Genomic DNA, 16,611 nt, shown 5'->3' on the forward strand with positions numbered 1-16,611 from the left:
CCGTAATTTAAACATTTTTTTAGGCCCACCGAATTTTGAGGCATTGATGCATGAGTGGCTTCTCCTACATTTATTTGATTTAATTATTCCCATAGATAAATGAAACCTCAGTCAAAATTAAAATCTCGGTTTGTTTTTGGAGATATGGGGGTTCCAACCCCAGGCCTTCCGCATGCAAAGCGGACGCTCTACCACTGAGCTATATCCCCTGTGAACAGTAACTTTCTGAAAAAGAGAGCTCAACGAGGTAAATTTTTACATATTATGTAATTATAAAATTGCCTATAGCTAGAAGGTGCAAAGATGTCAAGTTTGATATTGCTGCAATCGAAGCTTTTTTTTCCATGCATCTTTTTGCGTATAATCTACTAACCGAGCTTTTCCACAAGTATTATGATGTCCTATTACAATTAGACTGTATTCGGTCTCTCCGTAATTTAAACATTTTTTTGGGTCCACCGAATTCTGAGGCATTGATGCATGAGTGGCTTCTCCTACATTTATTTGATTTAATTATTCCCATAGATAAATGAAACCTCAGTCAAAATTAAAATCTCGGATTGTTTTTGGAGATATGGGGGTTCGTACCCCAGGCCTTCCTCATGTAAAGCGAACGCTCTACCACTGAGCTAAATCCCCTGTGAACAGTAACTTCCTGAAAAAGAGAGCTCAACGAGGTAAATTTTTACATATTATGTAATTATAAAATTGCCTATAGCTAGAAGGTGCAAAGATGTTAAGTTTGATATTGCTGCAATCGAAGCTGTTTTTTCCATGCATCTTGTTGCGTATAATCTACTGCCCGAGCTTTTCCACATATATTATGATGTCCTATTACAATTAGACTGTATTCGGTCTCTCCGTAAATTAAACATTTTTTTAGGTCCACCGAATTTTGAGGCAGTGATGCATGAGTGGCTTCTCCTAGATTTGGTTGATTTAATTATTCCCATAGATAAATGAAACCTCAGTCAAAATTAAAATCTCGGTTTTTTTTGGAGATATGGGGGTTCGAACCCCAGGCCTTCAGCATGCAAAGCGGACGCTCTACCACTGAGCTATATCCCCTGTCAACAGTACTTCCTGAAAAAGAGAGCTCAACGAGGTAAATTTTTACATATTATGTAATTATAAAATTGCCTATAGCTAGAAGGTGCAAAGATGTCAAGTTTGATATTGCTGCAATCGAAGCTGTTTTTTCCATGCATCTTGTTGCGTATAATCTACTGCCCGAGCTGTTCCACATGTATTATGATGTCCTATTACAATTAGACTGCATTCGGTCTCTCCGTAATATGAACATTTTTTTTAGGTCCAACGAATTTTGAGGCAGTGATGCATGAGTCGCTTCTCATAGATTTGGTTGATTTAGTTATTCCCATGGATAAATGAAACTTCAGTCAAAATTAATTTCTGGGTTTGTCTGTGGAGATATGGGGGTTCGATCCCCAGTCCTTCCGCATGCGAAGCGGACGCTCTATCACTGAGCTATATACCCTGCGAATAGTAAGTTGCTGAAAAAGAGAGCTCAACGAGTTAAATTTCAACATATTACGTAACTTTAAAATTGCCTATAGCTAGAAGGTGCAAAGATGTCAAGTTTGATATTGCTGCAACCAAAGCTGTTTTTTCCATGCGTCTTGTTGCGTATAATCTACTGCCCGAGCTGTTTCACATGTATTATGATGTCCTATTATAATTAGACTGTATTCGGTCTCTCCGTAATTTAAACATTTTAGGTCCACCGAATGTTGAGGCAGTGATGCATGAGTGGCTTCTCCTAGATTTGGTTGATTTAATTATTCCCATAGATAAATGAAACCTCAGTCAAAATTAAAACCTCGGTTTATTTTTGGAGATATGGGGGTTCGAACCCCAGGCCTTCAGCATGCAAAGCGAACGCTCTACCACTGAGCTAAATGCCCTGTGAACAGTAACTTCCTGAAAAAGAGAGCTCAACGAGGTAAATTTTTACATATTATGTAATTATAAAATTGCCTATAGCTAGAAGGTGCAAAGATGTCAAGTTTGATATTGCTGCAATCGAAGCTGTTTTTTCCATGCATCTTGTTGCGTATAATCTACTGCCCGAGCTTTTCCACATATATTATGATGTCCTATTACAATTAGACTGTATTCGGTCTCTCCGTAAATTAAACATTTTTTTAGGTCCACCGAATTTTGAGGCAGTGATGCATGAGTGGCTTCTGCTTGATTTGGTTGATTTAATTATTCCCATAGATAAATGAAACCTCAGTCAAAATTAAAATCTCGGTTTATTTTTGGAGATATGGGGGTTCGAACCCCAGGCCTTCAGCATGCAAAGCGGACGCTCTACCACTGAGCTATATCCCCTGTCAACAGTTACTTCCTGAAAAAGAGAGCTCAACGAGGTAAATTTTTACATATTATGTAATTATAAAATTGCCTATAGCTAGAAGGTGCAAAGATGTCAAGTTTGATATTGCTGCAATCGAAGCTGTTTTTTCCATGCATCTTGTTGCGTATAATCTACTGCCCGAGCTTTTCCACATATATTATGATGTCCTATTATAATTAGACTGTATTCGGTCTCTCCGTAATTTAAACATTTTAGGTCCACCGAATGTTGAGGCAGTGATGCATGAGTGGCTTCTCCTAGATTTGGTTGATTTAATTATTCCCATAGATAAATGAAACCTCAGTCAAAATTAAAATCTCGGTTTATTTTTGGAGATATGGGGGTTCGAACCCCAGGCCTTCAGCATGCAAAGCGAACGCTCTACCACTGAGCTAAATCCCCTGTGAACAGTAGCTTCCTGAAAAAGAGAGCTCAACGAGGTAAATTTTTACATATTATGTAATTATAAAATTGCCTATAGCTAGAAGGTGCAAAGATGTCAAGTTTGATATTGCTGCAATCGAAGCTGTTTTTTCCATGCATCTTGTTGCGTATAATCTACTGCCCGAGCTTTTCCACATATATTATGATGTCCTATTACAATTAGACTGTATTCGGTCTCTCCGTAAATTAAACATTTTTTTAGGTCCACCGAATTTTGAGGCAGTGATGCATGAGTGGCTTCTCCTTGATTTGGTTGATTTAATTATTCCCATAGATAAATGAAACCTCAGTCAAAATTAAAATCTCGGTTTATTTTTGGAGATATGGGGGTTCGAACCCCAGGCCTTCAGCATGCAAAGCTGACGCTCTACCACTGAGCTATATCCCCTGTCAACAGTAACTTCCTGAAAAAGAGAGCTCAACGAGGTAAATTTTTACATATTATGTAATTATAAAATTGCCTATAGCTAGAAGGTGCAAAGATGTCAAGTTTGATATTGCTGCAATCGAAGCTGTTTTTTCCATGCATCTTGTTGCGTATAATCTACTGCCCGAGCTGTTCCACATGTATTATGATGTCCTATTACAATTAGACTGCATTCGGTCTCTCCGTAATTTGAACATTTTTTTAGGTCCAACGAATTTTGAGGCAGTGATGCATGAGTCGCTTCTCATAGATTTGGTTGATTTAGTTATTCCCATGGATAAATGAAACTTCAGTCAAAATTAATTTCTGGGTTTGTCTGTGGAGATATGGGGGTTCGATCCCCAGTCCTTCCGCATGCGAAGCGGACGCTCTATCACTGAGCTATATACCCTGCGAATAGTAAGTTGCTGAAAAAGAGAGCTCAACGAGTTAAATTTCAACATATTACGTAACTTTAAAATTGCCTATAGCTAGAAGGTGCAAAGATGTCAAGTTTGATATTGCTGCAACCAAAGCTGTTTTTTCCATGCGTCTTGTTGCGTATAATCTACTGCCCGAGCTGTTTCACATGTATTATGATGTCCTATTATAATTAGACTGTATTCGGTCTCTCCGTAATTTAAACATTTTAGGTCCACCGAATGTTGAGGCAGTGATGCATGAGTGGCTTCTCCTAGATTTGGTTGATTTAATTATTCCCATAGATAAATGAAACCTCAGTCAAAATTAAAATCTCGGTTTATTTTTGGAGATATGGGGGTTCGAACCCCAGGCCTTCAGCATGCAAAGAGGACGCTCTACCACTGAGCTATATCCCCTGTGAACAGTAACTTCCTGAAAAAGAGAGCTCAACGAGGTAAATTTTCACATATTATCTAATTATAAAATTGCCTATAGCTAGAAGGTGCAAAGATGTCAAGTTTGATATTGCTTCAATCGAAGCTGTTTTTTCCATGCATCTTGTTGCGTGTAATCTACTGCCCGAGCTTTTCCACATGTATTATGATGTCCTATTACAATTAGACTGTATTCGGTCTCTCCGTAATTTAAACATTTTTTAGGTCCACCGATTTTCGAGGCAGTGATGCATGAGTCGCTTCTCATAGATTTGGTTGATTTAGTTATTCCCATGGATAAATGAAACTTCAGTCAAAATTAATATCTGTGTTTGTCTGTGGAGATATGGGGGTTCGATCCCCAGTCCTTCCGCATGCGAAGCGGACACCACCGAGCTATATCCCCTGTGAACAGTAACTTCCTGAAAAAAGAGAGCTCAACGAGTTAAATTTTTACATATTATGTAATTATAAAATTGCCTATAGCTAGAAGGTGCAAAGATGTCAAGTTTGATATTGCTGCAATCGAAGCTGTTTTTTCCATGCATCTTTTTGCGTATAATCTACTGCCCGAGCTGTTCCACATGTATGATGATGTCCTATTACAATTAGACTGTATTCGGTCTCTCCGTAATTTAAACATTTTTTAGGTCCACCGATTGTTGAGGCAGTGATGCATGAGTCGCTTCTCATAGATTTGGTTGATTTAGTTATTCCCATGGATAAATGAAACTTCAGTCAAAATTAATATCTGTGTTTGTCTGTGGAGATATGGGGGTTCGATCCCCAGTCCTTCCGCATGCGAAGCGGACGCTCTATCACTGAGCTTTATACCCTGCGAATAGTAAGTTGCTGAAAAAGAGAGCTCAACGAGTTAAATTTTAACATATTACGTAACTTTAAAATTGCCTATAGCTAGAAGGTGCAAAGATGTCAAGTTTGATATTGCTGCAACCAAAGCTGTTTTTTCCATGCATCTTGTTGCGTATAATCTACTGCCCGAGCTGTTTCACATGTATTATGATGTCCTACTATAATTAGACTGTATTCGGTCTCTCCGTAATTTGAACATTTTAGGTCCACCGAATGTTGAGGCAGCGATGCATGAGTGGCTTCTCCTAGATTTGGTTGATTTAATTATTCTCATAGATAAATGAAACTTCAGTCAAAATTAAAATCTGGCTTTGTTTTTGGAGATATGGGGGTTCGAACCCCAGGCCTTCCGCATGCAAAGCGGACGCTCTACCACTGAGCTATATCCCCTGTTAACTGTAACTTCCTGAAAAAGAGAACTCAACGAGTTAAATTTTTACATATTATGTAACTTTAAAATTGCCTATAGCTAGAAGGTGCAAAGATGTCAAGTATGATATTGCTGCAATCAAAGCTGTTTTTTCCATGCATCTTGTTGCGTATAATCTACTGCCCGAGCTGTTCCACATGTATTATGATGTCCTATTACAATCAGACTGCATTCGGTCTCTCCGTAATTTGAACATTTTTTAGGTCCACCGATTGTTGAGGCAAGGATGCATGAGTCGCTTCTCATAGATTTGGTTGATTTAGTTATTCCCATGGATAAATGAAACTTCAGTCAAAATTAATATCTGGGTTGGTCTGTGAAGATATGGGGGTTCGATCCCCAGTCCTTCCGCATGCGAAGCGGACGCTCTATCACTGAGCTATATACCCTGCGAATAGTAAGTTGCTGAAAAAGAGAGCTCAACGAGTTAAATTTTTACATATTACGTTACTTTAAAATTGCCTATAGCTAGAAGGTGCAAAGATGTCAAGTTTGATATTGCTGCAATCAAAGCTGTTTTTTCCATGCATCTTGTTGCGTATAATCTACTGCCCGAGCTGTTCCACATGTATTATGATGTCCTATTACAATTAGACTGCATTCGGTCTCTCCGTAATTTGAACATTTTTTTAGGTCCAACGAATTTTGAGGCAGTGATGCATGAGTGGCTTCTCCTAGATTTGGTTGATTTAATTATTCCCATAGATAAATGAAACTTCAGTCGAAATTAAAATCTGGGTTTGTTGTTTGAGTTATGGGGGTTCGAACCCCAAGCCTTTCGAGTGCAAAGCGGACGCTCTACCACTGAGCTATATCCCCTGTTAACAGTAACTTGCTGAAAAAGAGAGCTCAACGAGTTAAATTTTTACATATTATTTAACTAAAAAATTGTCTATAGCTAGAAGGTGCAAAGATGTCGAGTTTGATATTGCTGCAATCAAAGCTGTTTTTTCCATGCGGCTTGTTGCGTATAATCTAGTGCCCAAGCTGTTTCACATGTATTGTGATGTCCTATTACATTTAGACTTTGGTCTCTCCTTAATTTAAGCATTTGTAAGGTCCACCGAATGTAGACGCAGTGATGTATGAGTGGCTTTTCATAGATTTGGTTGTTTTAATTATTCCAATAGATAAATGAAACTTCAGTTATAATTAAAACCTGGGTTTGTTTGTGGAGATATGGGGTTTCGAACCCCAGGCCTTCCGCATGCGAAGCGGCCGCTCTACCACTGAGCTATTTCCCCGGTGAACAGTAGCTTGCTGAAAAAGAGAGCTCAACGAGTTAAATTTTTACATATTATGTAACTAAAAAATTGCCTATAGCTAGAAGGTGCAAAGTTGTCAAGTATGATATTGCTGCAACCAAAGCTGTTCTTTCCATGCATCTTGTTGCGTATAATCTACTGCCCGAGCTGTTTCACATGTATTTTGATGTCCTATTACAATTAGATTGTATTTGGTCTCTCCTTAATTTGAACATTTCTTTCAGGTCCACCGAATTTTGAGGCAGTGATGCATGAGTGGCTTCACATAGATTTAGTTGATTTAATTATTCCCATAGATAAATGAAACTTCAGTCAAAATTAAAATCTGAGTTTGTTATTGGAGTTATGGGGGTTCGAACCCCAGGCCTTCCGCATGCAAAGTGGACGCTCTACCACTGAGCTATATCCCCTGTTAACAGTAACTTGCTGAAAAAGAGAGCTCAACGAGTTAAATTTTTACATATTATGTGAATAAAAATTTGTCTATAGCTAGAAGGTGCAAAGATGTCGAGTTTGATATTGCTGCAATCAAAGCTGTTTTTTCCATGCGGCTTGTTGCGTATAATCTAGTGCCCAAGCTGTTTCACATGTATTGTGATGTCCTATTACAATTAGAATTTGGTCTCTCCTTAATTTAAACATTTTTAAGGTCCACCGAATGTAGACGCAGTGATGTATGAGTGGCTTCTCATAGATTTGGTTGATTTAATTATTCCAATAGATAAATGAAACTTCAGTTATAATTAAAACCTGGGTTTGTTTGTGGAGATATGGGGTTTCGAACCCCAGGCCTTCCGCATGCGAAGCGGACGCTCTACCACTGAGCTATATCCCCGGTGAACAGTAGCTTGCTGAAAAAGAGAGCTCAACGATTTAAATTTTTACATATTATGTAACTAAAAAATTGCCTATAGCTAGAAGGTGCAAAGTTGTCAAGTATGATATTGCTGCAACCAAAGCTGTTCTTTCCTTGCATCTTGTTGCTTATAATCTACTGCCCGAGCTGTTTCACATGTATTTTGATGTCCTATTACAATTAGATTGTATTTGGTCTCTCCTTAATTTGAACATTTCTTTCAGGTCCACCGAATTTTGAGGCAGTGATGCATGAGTGGCTTCACATAGATTTAGTTGATTTAATTATTCCCACAGATAAATGAAACTTCAGTCAAAATTAAAATCTGAGTTTGTTATTGGAGTTATGGGGGTTCGAACCCCAGGCCTTCCGCATGCAAAGCGGACGCTCTACCACTGAGCTATATCCCCTGTTAACAGTAACTTGCTGAAAAAGAGAGCTCAACGAGTTAAATTTTTACATATTATGTGAATAAAAAATTGTCTATAGCTAGAAGGTGCAAAGATGTCGAGTTTGATATTGCTGCAATCAAAGCTGTTTTTTCCATGCGGCTTGTTGCGTATAATCTAGTGCCCAAGCTGTTTCACTTGTATTGTGATGTCCTATTACAATTAGAATTTGGTCTCTCCTTAATTTAAACATTTTTAAGGTCCACCGAATGTAGACGCAGTGATGTATGAGTGGCTTCTCATAGATTTGATTGATTTAATTATTCCAATAGATAAATGAAACTTCAGTTATAATTAAACCTGGGTTTGTTTGTGGAGATATGGGGTTTCGAACCCCAGGCCTTCCGCATGCGAAGCGGACGCTCTACCACTGAGCTATATCCCCGGTGAACAGTAGCTTGCTGAAAAAGAGAGCTCAACGATTTAAATTTTTACATATTATCTAACTAAAAAATTGCCTATAGCTAGAAGGTGCAAAGTTGTCAAGTTTGATATTGCTGCAACCAAAGCTGTTCTTTCCATGCATCTTGTTGCGTATAATCTACTGCCCGAGCTGTTTCACATGTATTATGATGTCCTATTACAATTAGATTGTATTTGGTCTCTCCGTAATTTGAACATTTTTTTAGGTCCACCGAATTTTGAGGCAGTGATGCGTGAGTGGCTTCACATAGATTTGGTTGATTTAATTATTCCCATAGATAAATGAAACTTCAGTCAAAATTAAAATCTGGGTTTGTTATTGGAGTTATGGGGGTTAGAACCCCAGGCCTTCCGCATGCAAAGCGGACGCTCTACCACTGAGCTATGTCCCCTGTTTACAGTAACTTGCTGAAAAAGAGAGCTCAACGAGTTAAATTTTTACATATTATGTAACTAAAAAATTGTCTATAGCTAGAAGGTGCAAAGATGTCGAGTTTGATATTGCTGCAATCAAAGCTGTTTTTTCCATGCGGCTTGTTGCGTATAATCTAGTGCCCAAGCTGTTTCACATGTATTGTGATGTCCTATTACAATTAGACTTTGCTCTCTCCCTAATTTAAACATTTTTAAGGTCCACCGAAAGTAGACGCAGTGATGTATGAGTGGCTTCTCATAGAATTGGTTGATTTAATTATTCCAATAGATAAATGAAACTTCAGTTATAATTAAAACCTGGGTTTGTTTGTGGAGATATGGGGTTTCGAAACCCAGGCCTTCCGCATGCGAAGCGGACTCTCTACCACTGAGCTATATCCCCGGTCAACAGTAACTTCCTGAAAAAGAGAGCTCAACGAGTTAAATTTTTACGTATTATGTAACTTTAAAATTGCCTATAGCTAGAAGGTGCAAAGTTGTCAAGTTTGATATTGCTGCAACCAAAGCTGTTTTTCCATGCATCTTGTTGCGTATAATCTACTGCCCGAGCTGTTTCACATGTATTATGATGTCCTATTACAAATAGATTGTATTTGGTTTCTCCGTAATTTAAACATTTTAAAGGTCCACCGAATGTAGACGCAGTGATGTATGAGTGGCTTCTCATAGATTTGGTTGATTTAATTATTCCAATAGATAAATGAAACTTCAGTTAAAATTAAAACCTGGGTTTGTTTGTGGAGATATGGGGTTTCGAAACTCAGGCCTTCCGCATGCGAAGCTGACGCTCTACCACTGAGCTATATCCCCGGTCAACAGTAACTTGCTGAAAAAGAGAGCTCAACAAGTTAAATTTTTACGTATTATGTAACTTTAAAATTGCCTATAGCTAGAAGGTGCAAAGTTGTCAAGTTTGATATTGCTGCAACCAAAGCTGTTCTTTCCATGCATCTTGTTGCGTATAATCTACTGCCCGAGCTGTTTCACATGTATTATGATGTCCTATTACAATTAGATTGTATTTGGTCTCTCCGTAATTTGAACACTTTTGTAGGTCCACCGAATTTTGAGGCAGTGATGCATGAGTGGCTTCACATAGATTTGGTTGATTTAATTATTCCCATAGATAAATGAAACTTCAGTCAAAATTAAAATCTGGGTTTGTTATTGGAGTTATGGGGGTTAGAACCCCAGGCCTTCCGCATGCTAAGCGGACGCTCTACCACTGAGCTATATCCCCTGTTAACAGTAACTTGCTGAAAAAGAGAGCTCAACGAGTTAAATTTTTACATATTATGTAACTAAAAAATTGTCTATAGCTAGAAGGTGCAAAGATGTCGAGTTTGATATTGCTGCAATCAAAGCTGTTTTTTCCATGCGGCTTGTTGCGTATAATCTAGTGCCCAAGCTGTTTCACATGTATTGTGATGTCCTATTACAATTAGACTTTGCTCTCTCCCTAATTTAAACATTTTTAAGGTCCACCGAAAGTAGACGCAGTGATGTATGAGTGGCTTCTCATAGAATTGGTTGATTTAATTATTCCAATAGATAAATGAAACTTCAGTTATAATTAAAACCTGGGTTTGTTTGTGGAGATATGGGGTTTCGAAACCCAGGCCTTCCGCATGCGAAGCGGACTCTCTACCACTGAGCTATATCCCCGGTCAACAGTAACTTGCTGAAAAAGAGAGCTCAACGAGTTAAATTTTTACGTATTATGTAACTTTAAAATTGCCTATAGCTAGAAGGTGCAAAGTTGTCAAGTTTGATATTGCTGCAATCAAAGCTGTTCTTTCCATGCATCTTGCTGCGTATAATCTACTGCCCGAGCTGTTTCACATGTATTATGATGTCCTATTACAAATAGATTGTATTTGGTCTCTCCGTAATTTAAACATTTTAAAGGTCCACCGAATGTAGACGCAGTGATGTATGAGTGGCTTCTCATAGATTTGGTTGATTTAATTATTCCAATAGATAAATGAAACTTCAGTTAAAATTAAAACCTGGGTTTGTTTGTGGAGATATGGGGTTTCGAAACTCAGGCCTTCCGCATGCGAAGCTGACGCTCTACCACTGAGCTATATCCCCGGTCAACAGTAACTTGCTGAAAAAGAGAGCTCAACGAGTTAAATTTTTACGTATTATGTAACTTTAAAATTGCCTATAGCTAGAAGGTGCAAAGTTGTCAAGTTTGATATTGCTGCAACCAAAGCTGTTCTTTCCATGCATCTTGTTGCGTTTAATCTACTGCCCGAGCTGTTTCACATGTATTATGATATCCTATTACAAATAGATTGTATTTTGTCTCTCCGTAATTTGAACATTTTTTTAGGTCCACCGAATTTAGAGGCAGTGATGCATGAGTGGCTTCACATAGATTTGGTTGATTTAATTATTCCCATAGATAAATGAAACTTCAGTAAAAATTAAAATCTGGGTTTGTTATTGGAGTTATGGGGGTTCGAACCCCAGGCCTTCCGCATGCTAAGCGGACGCTCTACCACTGAGCTATATCCCCTGTTACCAGTAACTTGCTGAAAAAGAGAGCTCAACGAGTTAAATTTTTTACATATTATTAAACTAAAAAATTGCCTATAGCTAGAAGGTGCAAAGATGTCGAGTTTGATATTGCTGCAATCAAAGCTGTTTTTTCCATGCGGCTTGTTGCGTATAATCTAGTGCCCAAGCTTTTTCACATGTATTGTGATGTCCTATTACAATTAGACTGTATTTGGTCTCTCCTTAATTTAAACATTTTTAAGGTCCACCGAATGTAGACGCAGTGATGTATGAGTGGCTTCTCATAGATTTGGTTGATTTAATTATTCCAATAGATAAATGAAACTTCAGTCAAAATTAAAATCTGGGTTTGTTATTGGAGTTATGGGGGTTCGAAACCCAGGCCTTCCGCATGCAAAGCGGACGCTCTCCCACTGAGCTATATCCACGGTGAACAGTAACTTGCTGAAAAAGAGAGCTCAACGAGTTAAATTTTTACGTATTATGTAACTTTAAAATTGCCTATAGCTAGAAGCTGCAAAGTTGTCAAGTTTGATATTGCTGCAACCAAAGCTGTTCTTTCCATGCATCTTGTTGCGTTTAATCTACTGCCCGAGCTGTTTCACATGTTTTATGATGTCCTATTACAAATAGATTGTATTTGGTCTCTCCGTAATTTGAACATTTTTTTAGGTCCACCGAATTTAGAGGCAGTGATGCATGAGTGGCTTCACATAGATTTGGTTGATTTAGTTATTCCCATAGATAAATGAAACTTCAGTAAAAATTAAAATCTGGGTTTGTTATTGGAGTTATGGGGTTTCGAACCCCAGGCCTTCCGCATGCTAAGCGGACGCTCTACCACTGAGCTATATCCCCTGTTACCAGTAATTTGCTGAAAAAGAGAGCTCAACGAGTTAAATTTTTTACATATTATGTAACTAAAAAATTGCCTATAGCTAGAAGGTGCAAAGATGTCGAGTTTGATATTGCTGCAATCAAAGCTGTTTTTTCCATGCCGCTTGTTGCGTATAATCTAGTGCCCAAGTTTTTTCACATGTATTGTGATGTCCTATTACATTTAGACTGTATTTGGTCTCTCCTTAATTTAAACATTTTTAAGGTCCACCGAATGTAGACGCAGTGATGTATGAGTGGCTTCTCATAGATTTGGTTGATTTAATTATTCCCATAGATAAATGAAACTTCAGTCAAAATTATAATCGGGGTTTGTTATTGGAGTTATGGGGGTTCGAACCCCTGGCCTTCCTCATGCAAAGAGGACGCTCTACTACTGAGCTATATCCCCTTTAAACAGTAACTTGCTGAAAAAGAGAGCTCAACGAGTTAAATTTCTACATATTATGTAACTAAAAAATTGCCTATAGCTAGAAGGTGCAAAGATGTCGAGTTTGATATTGCTGCAATCAAAGCTGTTTTTTCCATGCAGCTTGTTGAGTATAATCTACTGCCCGAGCTGTTTCACATGTATTGTGAAGTCCTATTACAATTATACTGTATTTGGGCTCTCCTTAATTGAAACATTTTTAAGGTCCACCGAATGTAGACGCAGTGATGTATGAGTGGCTTCTCATAGATTTGGTTGATTTAATTATTCCAATAGATAAATGAAACTTCAGTCAAAATTAAAATCTGGGTTTGTTATTGGAGTTATGGGGGTTCGAAACCCAGGCCTTCCGCATGCAAAGCGGACGCTCTCCCACTGAGCTATATCCACGGTGAACAGTAACTTGCTGAAAAAGAGAGCTCAACGAGTTAAATTTTTACGTATTATGTAACTTTAAAATTGCCTATAGCTAGAAGCTGCAAAGTTGTCAAGTTTGATATTGCTGCAACCAAAGCTGTTCTTTCCATGCATCTTGTTGCGTTTAATCTACTGCCCGAGCTGTTTCACATGTTTTATGATGTCCTATTACAAATAGATTGTATTTGGTCTCTCCGTAATTTGAACATTTTTTTAGGTCCACCGAATTTAGAGGCAGTGATGCATGAGTGGCTTCACATAGATTTGGTTGATTTAGTTATTCCCATAGATAAATGAAACTTCAGTAAAAATTAAAATCTGGGTTTGTTATTGGAGTTATGGGGTTTCGAACCCCAGGCCTTCCGCATGCTAAGCGGACGCTCTACCACTGAGCTATATCCCCTGTTACCAGTAATTTGCTGAAAAAGAGAGCTCAACGAGTTAAATTTTTTACATATTATGTAACTAAAAAATTGCCTATAGCTAGAAGGTGCAAAGATGTCGAGTTTGATATTGCTGCAATCAAAGCTGTTTTTTCCATGCCGCTTGTTGCGTATAATCTAGTGCCCAAGTTTTTTCACATGTATTGTGATGTCCTATTACATTTAGACTGTATTTGGTCTCTCCTTAATTTAAACATTTTTAAGGTCCACCGAATGTAGACGCAGTGATGTATGAGTGGCTTCTCATAGATTTGGTTGATTTAATTATTCCAATAGATAAATGAAACTTCAGTCAAAATTAAAATCTGGGTTTGTTATTGGAGTTATGGGGGTTCGAAACCCAGGCCTTCCGCATGCAAAGCGGACGCTCTACCACTGAGCTATATCCACGGTGAACCGTAACTTGCTGAAAAAGAGAGCTCAACGAGTTAAATTTTTACGTATTATGTAACTTTAAAATTGCCTATAGCTAGAAGCTGCAAAGTTGTCAAGTTTGATATTGCTGCAACCAAAGCTGTTCTTTCCATGCATCTTGTTGCGTATAATCTACTGCCCGAGCTGTTGCACATGTATTATGATGTCCTATTACAATTAGATTGTATTTCGCCTCTCCGTAATTTGAACATTTTTTTCAGGTCCGCCGAATTTTGAGGCAGTGATGCATGAGTGGCTTCACATAGATTTGGTTGATTTAATTATTCCCATAGATAAATGAAACTTCAGTCAAAATTAAAATCTGGGTTTGTTATTGGAGTTATGGGGGTTCGAACTCCAGGCCTTCCGCATGCAAAGTGGACGCTCTACCACTGAGCTATATCCCCTGTTACCAGTAACTTGCTGAAAAAGAGAGCTCAACGAGTTAAATTTTTACTTATTATGGAACTAAAAGATTGCCTATAGCTAGAAGGTGCAAAGATGTCGAGTTTGATATTGCTGCAATCAAAGCTGTTTTTTCCATGCGGTTTGTTGCGTATAATCTAGTGCCCAAGCTTTTTCACATGTATTGTGATGTCCTATTACAATTAGACTGTATTTGGTCTCTCCTTAATTTAAACATTTTTAAGGTCCACCGAATGTAGACGCAGTGATGTATGAGTGGCTTCTCAGATTTGGTTGATTTAATTATTCCAATAGATAAATGAAACGTCAGTCAAAATTAAAATCTGGCTTTGTTATTGGAGTTATGGGGGTTCGAAACCCAGGCCTTCCGCATGCAAAGCGGACGCTCTACCACTGAGCTATATCCACGGTGAACAGTAACTTGCTGAAAAGGAGAGCTCAACGAGTTAAATTTTTACGTATTATGTAACTTTAAAATTGCCTATAGCTAGAAGCTGCAAAGTTGTGAAGTTTGATATTGCTGCAACCAAAGCTGTTCTTTCCATGCATCTTGTTGCGTATAATCTACTGCCCGAGCTGTTGCACATGTATTATGATGTCCTATTACAATTAGATTGTATTTGGCCTCTCCGTAATTTGAACATTTTTTTCAGGTCCACCGAATTTTGAGGCAGTGATGCATGAGTGGCTTCACATAGATTTGGTTGATTTAATTATTCCCATAGATAAATGAAACTTCAGTCAAAATTATAATCTGGGTTTGTTATTGGAGTTATGGGGGTTCGAACCCCTGGCCTTCCGCATGCAAAGAGGACGCTCTACCACTGAGCTATATCCCCTTTAAACAGTAACTTCCTAAAAAAGAGAGCTCAACGAGTTAAATTTCTACATATTATGTAACTAAAAAATTGCCTATAGCTAGAAGGTGCAAAGATGTCGAGTTTGATATTGCTGCAATCAAAGCTGTTTTTTCCATGCAGCTTGTTGCGTATAATCTAGTGCCCAAGCTGTTTCAAATGTATGTTGATGTCCTATTACAAATAGATTGTATTTGGTCTCTCCGTAATTTGAACATTTTTTTTAGGTCCACCGAATTTTGAGGCAGTGATGCTTGAGTGGCTTCACATAGATTTGGTTGATTTAATTATTCCCATAGATAAATGAAACTTCAGTCAAAATTAAAATCTGGGTTTGTTATTGGAGTTGTGGGGGTTCGAACCCCAGGCCTTCCGCATGCAAAGCGGACGCTCTACCACTGAGCTATATCCACGGTGAACAGTAACTTGCTGAAAAAGAGAGCTCAACGAGTTAAATTTTTACGTATTATGTAACTTTAAAATTGCCTATAGCTAGAAGCTGCAAAGTTGTCAAGTTTGATATTGCTGCAACCAAAGCTGTTCTTTTCATGCATCTTGTTGCGTATAATCTACTGCCCGAGCTGTTTCAAATGTATTATGATGTCCTATTACAATTAGATTGTATTTGGCCTCTCCGTAATTTGAACATTTTTTTCAGGTCCACCGAATTTTGAGGCAGTGATGCATGAGTGGCTTCACATAGATTTGGTTGATTTAATTATTCCCATAGATAAATGAAACTTCAGTCGAAATTATAATCTGGGTTTGTTATTGGAGTTATGGGGGTTCGAACCCCTGGCCTTCCTCATGCAAAGAGGACGCTCTACCACTGAGCTATATCCCCTTTAAACAGTAACTTGCTGAAAAAGAGAGCTCAACGAGTTAAATTTCTACATATTATGTAACTAAAAAATTGCCTATAGCTAGAAGGTGCAAAGATGTCGAGTTTGATATTGCTGCAATCAAAGCTGTTTTTTCCATGCAGCTTGTTGCGTATAATCTAGTGCCCAAGCTTTTTCACATGTATTGTGATGTCCTATTACAATTAGACTGTATTTGGTCTCTCCTTAATTTAAACATTTTAAAGGTCCACCGAATGTAGACGCAGTGATGTATGAGTGGCTTCTCATAGATTTGGTTGATTTAATTATTCCAATAGATAAATGAAACTTCAGTTAAAATTAAAACCTGGGTTTGTTTGTGGAGATATGGGGTTTCGAAACCCAGGCCTACCGCATGCGAAGCTGACGCTCTACCACTGAGCTATATCCCCGGTCAACAGTAACTTGCTGAAAAAGAGAGCTCAACGAATTCAATTTTTACGTATTATTTAACTTTAAAATTGCCTATAGCTAGAAGGTGCAAAGTTGTCAAGTTTGATAT

The 16,611-nt window shown here is 38.1% G+C and overlaps 1 protein-coding gene and 24 non-coding genes across 25 annotated transcripts in view; 1 reads left to right on the plus strand and 24 right to left on the minus strand.

Annotated features, from left to right (window-relative positions):
• The window catches only part of LOC142338166 (proteasome adapter and scaffold protein ECM29-like), a 212,565-nt gene that overhangs the window by 78,951 nt on the left and 117,003 nt on the right, over positions 1–16,611 (plus strand). The gene's annotated exons all lie outside the window — the stretch shown is intronic.
• On the minus strand, positions 138–209 carry Trnaa-ugc (transfer RNA alanine (anticodon UGC)). Its single transcript has one exon. It is a non-coding gene; the product is annotated as a tRNA-Ala (tRNA).
• Trnaa-ugc (transfer RNA alanine (anticodon UGC)) lies at positions 997–1,068 on the minus strand. The gene has a single exon. It is a non-coding gene; the product is annotated as a tRNA-Ala (tRNA).
• Trnaa-cgc (transfer RNA alanine (anticodon CGC)) lies at positions 1,427–1,498 on the minus strand. The gene has a single exon. It is a non-coding gene; the product is annotated as a tRNA-Ala (tRNA).
• On the minus strand, positions 2,284–2,355 carry Trnaa-ugc (transfer RNA alanine (anticodon UGC)). Its single transcript has one exon. It is a non-coding gene; the product is annotated as a tRNA-Ala (tRNA).
• Trnaa-ugc (transfer RNA alanine (anticodon UGC)) lies at positions 2,711–2,782 on the minus strand. Its single transcript has one exon. It is a non-coding gene; the product is annotated as a tRNA-Ala (tRNA).
• On the minus strand, positions 3,141–3,212 carry Trnaa-ugc (transfer RNA alanine (anticodon UGC)). The gene has a single exon. It is a non-coding gene; the product is annotated as a tRNA-Ala (tRNA).
• Positions 3,571–3,642, minus strand: Trnaa-cgc (transfer RNA alanine (anticodon CGC)). Its single transcript has one exon. It is a non-coding gene; the product is annotated as a tRNA-Ala (tRNA).
• Positions 3,998–4,069, minus strand: Trnaa-ugc (transfer RNA alanine (anticodon UGC)). Its single transcript has one exon. It is a non-coding gene; the product is annotated as a tRNA-Ala (tRNA).
• On the minus strand, positions 5,279–5,350 carry Trnaa-ugc (transfer RNA alanine (anticodon UGC)). The gene has a single exon. It is a non-coding gene; the product is annotated as a tRNA-Ala (tRNA).
• Positions 6,563–6,634, minus strand: Trnaa-cgc (transfer RNA alanine (anticodon CGC)). The gene has a single exon. It is a non-coding gene; the product is annotated as a tRNA-Ala (tRNA).
• Trnaa-ugc (transfer RNA alanine (anticodon UGC)) lies at positions 6,994–7,065 on the minus strand. Its single transcript has one exon. It is a non-coding gene; the product is annotated as a tRNA-Ala (tRNA).
• On the minus strand, positions 7,419–7,490 carry Trnaa-cgc (transfer RNA alanine (anticodon CGC)). Its single transcript has one exon. It is a non-coding gene; the product is annotated as a tRNA-Ala (tRNA).
• On the minus strand, positions 7,850–7,921 carry Trnaa-ugc (transfer RNA alanine (anticodon UGC)). Its single transcript has one exon. It is a non-coding gene; the product is annotated as a tRNA-Ala (tRNA).
• Positions 8,274–8,345, minus strand: Trnaa-cgc (transfer RNA alanine (anticodon CGC)). Its single transcript has one exon. It is a non-coding gene; the product is annotated as a tRNA-Ala (tRNA).
• On the minus strand, positions 9,129–9,200 carry Trnaa-cgc (transfer RNA alanine (anticodon CGC)). Its single transcript has one exon. It is a non-coding gene; the product is annotated as a tRNA-Ala (tRNA).
• Trnaa-agc (transfer RNA alanine (anticodon AGC)) lies at positions 9,987–10,058 on the minus strand. Its single transcript has one exon. It is a non-coding gene; the product is annotated as a tRNA-Ala (tRNA).
• Trnaa-cgc (transfer RNA alanine (anticodon CGC)) lies at positions 10,412–10,483 on the minus strand. The gene has a single exon. It is a non-coding gene; the product is annotated as a tRNA-Ala (tRNA).
• Trnaa-agc (transfer RNA alanine (anticodon AGC)) lies at positions 11,271–11,342 on the minus strand. Its single transcript has one exon. It is a non-coding gene; the product is annotated as a tRNA-Ala (tRNA).
• Trnaa-agc (transfer RNA alanine (anticodon AGC)) lies at positions 12,131–12,202 on the minus strand. Its single transcript has one exon. It is a non-coding gene; the product is annotated as a tRNA-Ala (tRNA).
• Trnaa-agc (transfer RNA alanine (anticodon AGC)) lies at positions 13,420–13,491 on the minus strand. The gene has a single exon. It is a non-coding gene; the product is annotated as a tRNA-Ala (tRNA).
• Positions 14,281–14,352, minus strand: Trnaa-ugc (transfer RNA alanine (anticodon UGC)). Its single transcript has one exon. It is a non-coding gene; the product is annotated as a tRNA-Ala (tRNA).
• Trnaa-ugc (transfer RNA alanine (anticodon UGC)) lies at positions 15,139–15,210 on the minus strand. Its single transcript has one exon. It is a non-coding gene; the product is annotated as a tRNA-Ala (tRNA).
• Trnaa-ugc (transfer RNA alanine (anticodon UGC)) lies at positions 15,570–15,639 on the minus strand. Its single transcript has one exon. It is a non-coding gene; the product is annotated as a tRNA-Ala (tRNA).
• Trnaa-ugc (transfer RNA alanine (anticodon UGC)) lies at positions 16,001–16,072 on the minus strand. Its single transcript has one exon. It is a non-coding gene; the product is annotated as a tRNA-Ala (tRNA).

Source organism: Convolutriloba macropyga, chromosome 4 (assembly GCF_964194025.1).
Source record: "Convolutriloba macropyga chromosome 4, txConMacr16.3, whole genome shotgun sequence".
Lineage (NCBI taxonomy): Eukaryota > Metazoa > Xenacoelomorpha > Acoela > Convolutidae > Convolutriloba > Convolutriloba macropyga.